The sequence below is a fragment of the Ictalurus furcatus genome, unplaced genomic scaffold, assembly GCF_023375685.1.
Source record: "Ictalurus furcatus strain D&B unplaced genomic scaffold, Billie_1.0 scf5, whole genome shotgun sequence".
Classification (NCBI taxonomy): Eukaryota; Metazoa; Chordata; class Actinopteri; order Siluriformes; family Ictaluridae; genus Ictalurus; species Ictalurus furcatus.
This window is the reverse complement of record NW_026521054.1, coordinates 980,602-992,901: the sequence shown is the minus strand read 5'-3', so window position 1 is coordinate 992,901 and position 12,300 is coordinate 980,602. Positions and strand designations below refer to the sequence as shown.

The 12,300-nt window shown below is 42.4% G+C and overlaps 3 non-coding genes across 3 annotated transcripts; 2 read left to right on the top strand and 1 right to left on the bottom strand.

The window, feature by feature from the left end:
- The first annotated feature begins 10,443 nt into the window (after nt 1–10,443).
- On the top strand, nt 10,444–10,516 carry trnav-aac (transfer RNA valine (anticodon AAC)). The gene has a single exon. It is a non-coding gene; the product is annotated as a tRNA-Val (tRNA).
- Nucleotides 10,517–11,707: 1,191 nt separating this feature from the next.
- trnag-ucc (transfer RNA glycine (anticodon UCC)) lies at nt 11,708–11,779 on the bottom strand. The gene has a single exon. It is a non-coding gene; the product is annotated as a tRNA-Gly (tRNA).
- Nucleotides 11,780–11,875: 96 nt separating this feature from the next.
- On the top strand, nt 11,876–11,948 carry trnav-aac (transfer RNA valine (anticodon AAC)). The gene has a single exon. It is a non-coding gene; the product is annotated as a tRNA-Val (tRNA).
- Nucleotides 11,949–12,300: the final 352 nt, after the last annotated feature.

Below are 12,300 nucleotides of genomic sequence, written 5' to 3'. Positions count from 1 at the left end.
TGCACTTTCACATTTAAGTTTTCTCATGCCACAATATAACACACAAGTAGGCATGAGAACTTGAGCTGGTCAATTATGACAGAATTTAGGAACATCGTGTGCTCAAGTGCATATTTACAATAGACATTGTCTCAAAGCAGCTTTACAGAAATATCAACACGGTATACAGATATTAAAGGTGTGAATTTATCCCAACTGAGCAAGCCACTGAGTGGCGACGGTGGCAAGGAAAAATTCCCTAAGATGTTTTAAGAGGAAGAAACCTTGAGAGGAACCCGACTCAGAAGGGAACCCATCCTCATCTGGGTAACAACAGATAGTGTGAAAAAGTTCATTATGGATTTATATGAAGTTTGTATGGCCTTAGGAGCAGCCATAGAGTATCAAAAGCTAAAGAAATCAGGTGATTGAACTTGTTATATATACATCAGAATATATCCACTGGACATTATTAAAGTATAATGAGGTGGGGGTCAGAGTGCAGGCTGCTGTGTTAATGCACCCCTGAGCTGAGAGGTGTGTATCATTGAGCTTATGTGTGTTTGTGTCTGGTTTATTTGCAGGTCTTTGAATATCAATGATGCAGACAGGGAGGAGAAATATAACAGGTATTTACATACCAGTCAGTATGTGTGTGTGTGTGTGTGTGTGTGTGTGTGTGTGTGTGTGTGTGTGTGTGTGTATATGTGTGTGTGTCTCTGCACCACTTAACTCCTGTCTCCCATTTTTACTGCATTTGTAAAACTGGAGACACTGCAGGGGGAAACCACTCAAACCCTCTAGTGTGTGAATCTCCCAGAGCTTACACATTCAAACTGAAACTACACAAGCACTACAAACGTGTGTGTGTGTGTGTGTGTGTGTGTGTGTGTGTGTGTGTGTTTGTATTTGTGTAACAAATACAGTAACAGTAAACCGTTTTTGTGTTGATCTTGATGTATGTTTTGGATCATTGTCCTGCTGGAAGATCCAACCACGGCCAATTTGAAGCTTTCTGTCAGAGGCAGTCAGGTTTTCATTTAATATCTGTTGATATTTGATAGTCCATTACGCCATGTATCCTTTCTCTGTACCGTCACTTTGGGGTGGTAGTTACATCCATGAACTTGGATAAGCAAGTTACAAGCCATCGATAAGGGAAACCTGAGATCAAGATACATCTCAGGTTTTATTTATTTATTTTCATTCATTTATTTATTTATTTATTTATTTATTTAAGAACTCACTTTTTACATTCCTTCTGATAAGTCGCCTAAATGCATTCTTAAGTTCATTCTGCTTAAGGCACTCCACAAAAGCTTAGTGGAGTAGTACTCCAGCTACCCAGGAGTAGCTGATTAAAAATAGTCGAGAGTATTTGTTTATAAAACTAATTGTTGAAGCCCTAAAAAGAGCAGTGTTCCTGTGGACCTCAGGGGAAGCAGTAAGGAGCTCTGTTCATTTGAGAACTTTAAGAAAAGTAACCTGGGTGAAGCTCTTCATGAATCTGGGAGATGTTGAGTATGTGCAAAAAATTTAAATATAACATTTAAAAAGTTTAAGATTTCACAGCATATTTGTGTGTGTGTTATTTCAGTATTAATGTTCTTATTATTATTTTAAAACTTTTTTTAAAAAAACAAACAAACACATGTGCCAGGGTGTACAAAGGTTTTTTTTTTCCTGGTTGCGTATTTAAAATTCTTACTTGAACCGGTACATCTATACGATATATTTTCGTCATGTGTGTGCTTGTGTGTGTATTTGCACATGTATGTGCACGTGTGTGTTTTCCTACTATAGGTGTTTAAGGACTCTTTGATCCACCAGAGGACGGGTGATAAGAAGAACCCATTTCGGTACTTCTCTAAGCAGGAGCTGAAGGAGCTTTTCACACTGGAGGACACGTACTCGTCCTCCACTCGGCTGCAGCTGCAGTCGCTCCACTCGTCTGCGTGCCGCTCCGACCCTGAGCTGCAGTGCCACATCTCCTCTCTGAAGGGCATGAATGTGTTTGGCGTGTCCCGTCATGACTTGCTGTTCTCTAATGAGGATACTCTGCAGGACGAGGACAAATATGGTCACAATTTGGCCCATATCTGTTCAGCGGTGCCATATCTAGGCCATATGTGATGGATAATACCCACATGTGGCCCAAACGTACTTGCTATTTGGGATGTCTGGTTGGGGTGTGAAAATTTTAGATGCTGGATTGACAGTTATATTATTAAATAACAATATGTACAGCAAGATTATTAATTGGAGTAGCATAAGTAATGAAAATAGCAAATGTTAATATTCATAAATACAGGTAATGGGATTTAGTGTTAATAGTGCAAGAGTAAGCGTAAATATGAATCTGAAACAGATGTGGCTGTTCATCTCGGTGCTTTAATTGAAGAAAAAAGTTAAAAAAATTTTAGCCATGTTGCATAACGTACATAAAGGGCAAGCAGGCGGAGCTTGTGTCCCCAAACATGATCATTGCTTGCTTTGATGTACAAAACTCCTCATATGGCATAGAGCATGCACCATACAGCATTCCTCAAATCTAGGCCTAATTCTAAACCACTTTAGCTGGAAGACCCACCCACACACTGTGTGTGTCAGTGACTGTGTCTGTACGGTTGGATGATGATGCAGGTGTGTGTGTGTGTGTCAGTGACTCAGGTGTCTGTACAGTAAGCTGATGAGCAGTTGTATCTCACTGTCTCCAGTGTTAATGTCAATGGCCTTCAGAAAAAAGTCCAGTGCTTCCTGTTTCCTCCCTTCAGACAAACACTGTTTCCCAGAATGCACCAGTGAATCAAACGATTCCTCTTGATGTTTGACATCATTTGGACTCTGCACTTCAGTGGCTGCACACTGATGCACAACTTCACTAGAGGCCAGTTGAACGTCAGTGAAGCTCTTTACCATCACCTTCCTCTTCCTCCTCGCACTCAACCATGTGTTCACTAGGCTCTGGCTCGTCCTCTGGCTCCTCCCACTCCTCTAATTTTTCCTCTTTCGTCTCTGGTTCCTCCTCTTCCTCCTCCATATCCTGCAGCTGTGACTCTACTCATGAGCGTCGTGATGCGATTGATGTGTTCATGCTGCATCTGCGGTTGGTGCCATTATTCAGCATGGATTTGGGTGTGGAAGATCTGAGGCCCATGAAGCTGCGAGCTAATGGACTGCTAGCCAAAACAGGTTTCTCCACCTCTTCTTCTTCATGCCCCTCTTCCTCACCATCATAGATGACTCGCAGTTTTTTCTTCTTGGTGGGGCAGAGCAAGGACTCGTCTGCTGCAGTGAAATATACTGATTTCTGCCTACCGCTATCATTGTTGGGTGTGGGGTCAGATTCATCTATAGCTCCAATGGCAGAGGTTTAGATGCATCAGCATCAAACTCGATGCAGGCTTTTGAATCAAAGTCCACCTCTGATAATGCTTTTGGTATGTTTGACTCAATTCCCAACAGAACTACAGATGAATCTGATTGCTTGAAAGGAGAAATGTGCAAGGTCTGATTTGAGTGAGTGTCTATGATCGGATTTCTCCTCTATGATTAAACGCTCCTCATCATTTATGCTCTTAAACACTTGTCCAAAATAACTGTCCTGTCACCTGTGTAGATAAATCCATCACATGCTCATCCTTCACCTCCATCCCTCCATCCATGCTCATCGTCTCCAGCTCGTCCGATCCTGATTGGGTGAGATCCACCACGGCAGGTGGGCTGAGGTTATGGCAGGGTGGCGTGGTTTTGACATCATCCATCGTCGTGTGTTGGTCTGGGCCCTGTTGTCATGACAGCGGGAGCCAACTGGGTCCTGAGTTCTGATTAACGCTGTCCATCATGAGGCTGTGCAGCTGTGACTCGGCCTGGACCAGGTCCTGCGCTTTCTGCACACGCTGGTCACTGTAAATACAACACATACAAATACAACAGCACGGCACACTCCTGACTTCAAAAAAGAAATTGCAAGCATTCTAGCAAAAACTTTCAAAAACAATTCCTCTATTGAGAACTGCCCTCCTGCTTTCTGGACTTTTCTTACTCAGCAAGAAAAAGAAAAGAGAAACTTCGGCTCCGGTACAACCGACCTTTTACTACGCATAGAACATCCCTATTTGAGGAAGAGTAAGAAAACATATAGTTAAAAGTAAAAATACTAAAGTGTACCGTAACCCTAAAGCTGATTGTTTGGTGGGGAGGTGTGTCTGATTGCTTATTCGGAAACAACCTGACACGCTGTGACATTTATTTCTTCTGGTTTAGTCAAATTCAGATTAATGTTGTTTACAACACAGACAGCAGAAAATCCAGGTGGAGGAGTTTCAGTTTCTGACACTGTGGTCTCAATATCTTTAGAACGAGGAACTGAACTCTCCATACCTCCTGAACCACACCCTGATCACAAGCACTTGGTGCTAATGGGCTAGGGGTTAGGCTTTTGGAGTTAAGGGGTTAGGGGTAGAGAATATGAGTTAGGCAGTAGGAAATTACCTCTGTTACACTGTTGGTAGACTTGAAATGTGGAGTTTGTGGAATATCAGTAAGACTGTAATATCCAGAATGCACTGCATGAGATGAGAGTGAGGAGGGTACAGGATTCTCTGCAGTGCCAGTGTACACCTCAGAGCTCTGGACTCGAAACTTTACGTTCTGAAACCCTGCAAGACAGAATTGTGTCCATAGCACATTATCAGTCTTACCCTGTGTGTGTGTGTCTGTCTGTCTGTCTGTGTGGTCACTTCTTCCATAAGGCATGTGTTGAGCCATGGCTGATGGATCACAGGACCTGCCCGATGTACGTGTGACATCCCCAAATCCCTCAGAGTAGAGGTGAGGTGTGTGCGTAAATGGATTCATGAGAGTTTCTCATCTCTCTAGAGACGGATGTTGAGGAGCAGCACATGTAGACGGTCACTTCTGCTTTGCATTCGTTTCCCAGCAGCACTGAGTACTTTCACACACACTGTGACTCAGTCTCCAGCATACACCCCAACTCCGAGTCTCTCACACAGCGATGCTGCCTTTTCTGGATATGAATCTCTGCATGCAACAGAGCAGCTGGGTCCTGCTGACCACACACATGAAGGTGAGAAGTGCGCGTGCACACACACACTGTATTTCAGCCTGCCTTGCTGAATTCCAGAAGCTGCTGCTAATAAGCTAGTTTGTTCACTGTGTGTGTGTGGGGGGGGGGGGTATTATTTTGGAAGCACACACCTGTATTTGGACTAAACATACTAGCATGACCACAAAAAGATTCAAGATTGTGGCTCAACTGACGAGAGGCCATAAGGTTTGTGAGAACGCTGATATTCTTGTCCTGGGTTCGATGGAAACATGGTGTCAGGACGTGCGCTGGTCTGTCAATACAGTTCCCTCTGAAGCCCAGGATTTGTTTTTACTATACACTGAAGACATTTGGGTTTGAGATATGTCGGTCATTTTTAGGACATTCCAAACATGTTCCAATATTTTTGATCATTTGAAAAATGGGTAGGTTTAAACACAAGGTGCCATATTTTAAGTTGTTTGACCAGAATTTCATTTCCTAATATTTACATCTAAATTTGTTAATCAACTCCTATTCATCGTTTGATCTCGAGCACAAATGTTTCCAGTATATAGCAAACCAAAATAATTGTCCTTGCTGTTCTAATACTTTTCTCCATATAATGGGAATAGCTCAGCAGCGGTGTTCTTCACAGTGGCTGACAGTTTTTGGTCTTGGTCTTGTCACTGAGTTGACCTGTGGAGATCCAGGGCAGGTTTCATGGTGATTTCCTCTGGCAGGTGGGGCGTCTTCAAGTTACTTGGTTACAGTTATATTTCTATAGCACTTTTCTAGACACTCAAAGTGCTTTACACTGGGAGGAGACCACTAGTGTGTATCCTCCACCTGGATGATGGGACAGCAGTCATAGTGCTCCAGAACTCCCACCACACACCAGCTATTAGTGGAGAGGAGAGAGTGATGTAGCCAATTCAGAGATGGGGATTATTAGGGGGTGATCAAGAAGGCCAATGAGGGAATTTGGGCAGGACACTGGGGTTATACCCCTACTCTTTTTATTTATTTATTTATTTATTTATTTATTTATTTATTTTTATTTATGTTTTATATTTTTAATGACCACAGAGAGTCAGGACCTCAGTTTAATGTCTCATGCAAAAGACAGTGCCGTTTATACAGTAGTGTCCCCGTCACTATATTGGGGCATTAGACCCCACACAGACCACAGGGTGAGCCCACCCTGCTGGTCTCACTATTACCACTTCCATCAGCAAGCTTAGTTTTCCCCAGGAGGTCTCCCAGTACTGGCCAGGCTCAACCCTGCGTATCTTCAGTGGGACGCCAGGCAAGAGCTGTAGGGAGAGATGGCTCTGGTTATGTATTTCTGCATTCAGTGATGGACTGGGAACCTGTTTTCTCGTAGCTGCCCTAACTGTTTAGGAGGGCGTGCTCCTCAGTGCAGAGGTACGCTTCCATATGGAGGCTCTATTCAATGACTGTACCCTGTGCTGTGATTGGCTTGCAGGTTTGGAGGCAGTGTGTTTGAAGTGCCACTGCACTACGATAAGCCCGCCTTTGAGAGTGAAACTCGCAGCTAGGAGACCAGCAAAACACACTGTGACTGTAAACACACACACACGCACATGCGTACATGTTCACATACACTATACATACATTTACAGTCACAGGTTTGGATTTAAAAATGCATTTTATTTAATTTCTGTGTGTGAGTTATTTAATGACCTCATGCTGTGGTTAATGGGAGGAAAATCTCTCTTCTCTTTTATCTCTGGGGTGTGTGTACTGGAGAAACACACAGTTCACCAGCTCCCTCTGCTGGACATGTGTTGCATTACCTCTCTCTTTCTCGCACACACAGTCCGTATATACTGAATTTGCCATGTGACAGGTGTTCCTGGTTCAGTATGGGTGGAGCTTATGTGAATTTTTTTTCAACTTAATCATGTGACATCCGTTAGCTTTTCTTTCCACTTGTTCAGCTTGATCATCTATTTAATGCTGTATAGCGACTGCTGGGTAGGTAACGTTAATGTTCGCTATGTTAACTAGTGCTGTGGGTAGGTGACGGGCTAGCACAGCTGATATTACTAAACTATTATACTGTTTAATTATAGGCAGGCTTTTATGCCCACAAATACTAAAGAAATAAAAACAGAAGCTAGTGGTAATGTTATACAGTTCAGATTATACTTAAGCTCCGCCCTCACTGACTCAGACACGCCTGTCAATTGGCACAAAAAGCTTGCTATTTAAAAAAAAAAAAAAAGACACTTAAAATTATTCTAATTTTACTAACTATTTTACAAAATATCAAAATGTGTCCTTTTATGTGTGTGTGCTTCACAATGTGGCCTTATTGGTATCTTCTGTACTCTATGAACTACTGATCTGAGCTGTTAAATAAGAGGTGTAATTTTAATCAAATTATAGTGATATGAAAATGTAAACTGTAAATAAAGTCTCTTTTTATCATGAATGTGTGTGTCCACTTGATCCCTTGGCATGAGCGGGGATATTTATCTAGAGTATCAGTTACTATACGAAGTCTGTGGTAACAGCATTTCTCTGAAGATGATTTAATGGAGCTTGTGTTTAGAGTGTAACTTGTACTTTAGTTTTCTTCATTTTCCCAAAATTTAACACCAGATACTTCACAGTACACGAATACCACATGGAGATACAAACTTTATAGTTGACGTGAGGGTAACACTGTTTACACAAGGGTAACAGGCTTGACACTGAGGTAACACTGTTTACACAAGGGTAATAGGGTTGACACTGAGGTAACACTGGTTACACAAGGGTAACAGGCTTGACACTGAGGTAACAGGGTTTACGACCTTTAAGTGTAGAGATCTGATTAATTTTATGTACATATGCGTGTTCATGAATAAAAAAACGTACTGTCGTGTCTGCTCAACTTTTTTTTGATGAGGGATATGCAAATTGAATTTAAATTCACTAGTCTTACTTAAATTTCCTATATTAACTTGTAGATTTTAATTATAAATATATTTTCTAATTATTATAGTCTCTATTGTATCACTGGAACAATGGCCCATATACACTCAGCTAATCACGTGACAGCAGCACTGTACATGAAATCATGCAGCTACAGGTCAATAGCTTTATTAATGTTCACATCAAACATGTATTATTGTGTATGGGGAGGACCGGGTGGGTGTGAGACCCAGTTTCTGTCCCAATTTCTGTCCCAGTCTGGCCCGGCTCCTTCAGGAACTACTTTATCTGATGTGTATATCAGCTGCTTATTTCTTCTTGGCCTTTACACACAGTAAAGGTTTACTGTGCTGCAGTTCTACATGTCTTTATTATTTTGACCATTAGGGGGTCTCCAATGTAAACCCTTGAGAAATTAAACATTTTCAACACATCTGTAATAAAGCTGCAACTTTTGGGGTTTTGAGGGGTTTTTTTTTTTTTTTTTTTGGAGAGTTTTTTCAGGTTTGGAGGGTTTGAGGGGTTTTTGGACTGTTTTGGCGGGTTTTTTGGGTTTTGAGTTTTTTAGCATTTCGGAGGGTTTCAGAGGTTTTCTGAGTTTTTTTTTTTTTTAATTATTTTTTTTAGGGTTTTGGAGGGCATTGGAGTGTGATGATCATGGTGACAATGTTGATGATGTTGATGACGACGATGATGATGATGATGATCATGATGACAATGATGGTGACGATGATGATGATGACTATGACCATGATGATGACAATGTTGATGACGTGATTATTATGATGATGACGGCGACGATGATGATGATAACGATGGTGATGATGATGACAATGACGATGATATGACTGCGATGATGGTGACGATGATGATGATGATGATGATTACGATGATGGTGACGACGAAGATGACGATGATGGTGATTATGATTACGATGATGAGAACGATGACGATTATGATTACGGTGATGGTGCCGACGATGATGACGGCGACTATGATGATGACGGCAATGAGGGTGACAATGATGGCAATGATGACAATGACGACGATGATGACGATTATGAGGACGATGATGATGATGATGGTGATAATGGTGGTGGTGATGGTGATGAGGATCTGAAGTCTTTATTTTCTCCTACAGCGTGTATGAAGCAGTGCTGCACGGAGCAGATGACGGAATGTCTGGACTGGATTATGGCTGAATGTAAGAATTTGTATTCAAAATTTCTGCAGAGTATGGTGATCTCCTTCATACAGAAGTCAGATGGTTGAGTAGGAGTAAGGTACTTCACCATTTTATTTCCTTGGTGAGTGAAATTAAGGCTTTAATGGAACCAAGGGGGGGAGGACACTAACCTGTTGTCTGATGGCTGCTTGATCTTGCATTCTTGGCTGATGTGACAGAGAAACTGAATCAGCTCAATCTTCAGTTAAAAGGTAAAGACAAAACCATATGTGATATGATCAGTGCTGTGAAGGTATTTAAAGCAAAACTGTCATTTTACCTTCAGCAATTGAAAAACAAAAGATTGCAACACTTCCCCTCATTGGTAAAGATAGAAAGAAAGCCATGCAAATGCAACCAAAGTTTTGGATGTACTCGAGTATTGTGACCTCCTGTCCAGGCTTGGGCAGGAATCTGAAGAAAGGTTCAGTGATTTTGAAAATCTTGAGATATGTGTGGCATTTGTTGCCAAGTCTTTCATGGAGATAGACGTGGATCACATTTCAAAGCAGATGGCTGAACTGTTCAATGTCACTGCTGTAGAGATGGAGTTGGAGGTTATTAATCTCCAAAATCATATCCAGCTGAAATCTCAGCAACATTCACAACATTTCTGGAGACTTGTAGACCCAGGAAACTACAAGAACATTCACCAAGCTGAAAAAGCATCTGCTTTATTTGGATCTACAGACCTTTGTGAAGCAGCGTGTTCTGATATGAACGTGATCGAATTTAAATTCAGAACAAGACTGACAGATGAACATTTAAATAATTGCATAAGAGTGAACCTAAGTGCATACACACCAACATATACCTCCCTTGTGGAATCAATGCAGTGTCAGTCAGCTCATTAACTGTAAATAAGTGTGAATGCACTTCATGTCATATTGGATATTCTGTGTTTACAAACAGCAAAGAAGCACTAAGAATTCAAGTGGGAAGCAGAAAGAGTTGTGGGAGGCCTGCTGAGAAGCCTATGGCACATTAGGTTGACCCATTTATTTTCAGGTAGGTGATTCCTTCCTTTTGTGCCAACTACCATAAAGCACCTCCAGAAACTCCAAGTTACAATCCGTGCATTGGCCAGGCATCAAACCCGGGCCAACTGCTTGGAAGGCAGCTATGCTCACCTCTATACCACCAATACCACGCTGGGCAATTCAACTCTGCTGAACAAAAGTTTAAGTATGTGCTCTTCTCATCAGCAGACCATAGGCAACAGCTAAAGGGAGATTCTGTTGTGGTTTCTGTAGTGTAGTGGTTATCACGTTTGCCTAACACGCAACAGGTCCCTGGTTCGAGACCGGGCAGAAACAAGCTAGAAATTTTGAACTTTGCTTTAATAACTGACCGGTTGTCATCACGGTAGGATCAGGTCCTCTAGGAACAGCCGGAAAGCGAGACCTTGGACAGAGCAGATTTCCTGCTTTTGTAGCAAAGCAGTTAACATTTGCTTACAAAATGAAAGGGAGTCTCTGGTTTTCCACAGAAAGTGGAAGCCTGGCTCTTTCGTTGCTCAATAAGACTGTGCGTGACTGGAAAATTTTCCGTAAAGTACTGGTCACCAAGTTCACCTATCAGCAAGAGGTCTACGCCCGAAAAAGGCTGGGAGCGGTTTCCCTTCCATTGAGCTTTTGGAGCAAGGCAGATAACAGCTGCTTGCAAAATCACAGGCAGTCTCTGCTTTTCCACTGAACGTGGGAGCCTGGCTCTTTCCTTCATCAAGAAGACAAGAGTAATGATGCGCTTGACTCGAGGTTGCAACTTGTAATTCCCCACCTCCAAGCGGGAAAACGCAAAGAAAACGCACCCTCAACTTGAAATTGCCATTCGTCAACAGTGGGAAGTCTTCTGATCTACCAGTTCCTTCCCTGTTCATCGAGTGACGTCGAGTCGGCATGACGGATTCAGAACTCACAAAGTGGCACTTACCTCAGTGGTTATTTGCTTTAGATCAGGGTTGTCCAGTCTTATCCAGAATGGGCCAGTGTGGTTGCAGGTTGTCATTCTAACCAAGCAGAAGCCACACTTTAGTCTATTGAAAGCCAAGATCAGCGGATCCAACAATTGGAATCAGGTATGGCTCCTGCTAGATTGGAACGAAAAGCTGAAGATTGGACAACGCTGCTTAAGACCAATCAGCATATAGACATATTTGCTTATTAAATATAAAACATTGACTATATAGATGGCTGATTGCGGAAAATGTACACCTCTCATCACAGTTTGCATGCTAGCTTGTCGCTAACAAAAGACAGACACGGAGAGACCGCATTTTCTTACATTTTCACCCCTGTTCACGGGTCAAACGTGCCCTGATGGATAATGACGTGTTTACAAACAGCAAAGAAGCACTAAGAATTCAAGTGGGAAGCAGAAAGAGTTGTGGGAGGCCTGCCGAGAAGCCTATGGCACATTAGGTTGACCCATTTTTTTTCAGGTAGGTGATTCCTTCCTTTTGTGCCAACTACCATAAAGGACCTCCAGAAGCGCCAAGTTACAATCCGTGCATTGGCCGGGAATCGGACCCAGGCCAACTGCTTGGAAGGCAGCTATGCTCACCTCTATACCACCAATGCCACACTGGGTAATTCAACGCTGCTGAACAAAAGTTTAAGTATGTGCTCTTCTCATCAGCAGACCATAGGCAACAGCTAAAGGGAGCTTCTCTTGTGGTTTCTGTAGTGTAGTGGTTATCACGTTTGCCTAACACGCAAAAGGTCCCTGGTTCGAGACCGGGCAGGAACAAGCTAGCAATTTTGAACCTTGCTTTAATAACTGACCGGTTGTCATCACGGTAGGATCAGGTCCTCTAGGAACAGCCGGAAAGCGAGACCTTGGACAGAGCAGATTTCCTTCTTTTGTGCTTTTGTAGCAAAGCAGTTAACATTTGCTTACAAAATGAAAGGGAGTCTCTGGTTTTCCACAGAAAGTGGAAGCCTGGCTCTTTCGTTGCTCAATAAGACTCTGTGTGTGACTGGAAAATTTTCCGTAAAGTACTGGTCACCAAGTTCACCTATCAGCAAGAGGTCTACGCCCGAAAAAGGCTGGGAGCGGTTTCCCTTCCATTGAGCTTTTGGAGCAAGGCAGATAACAGCTG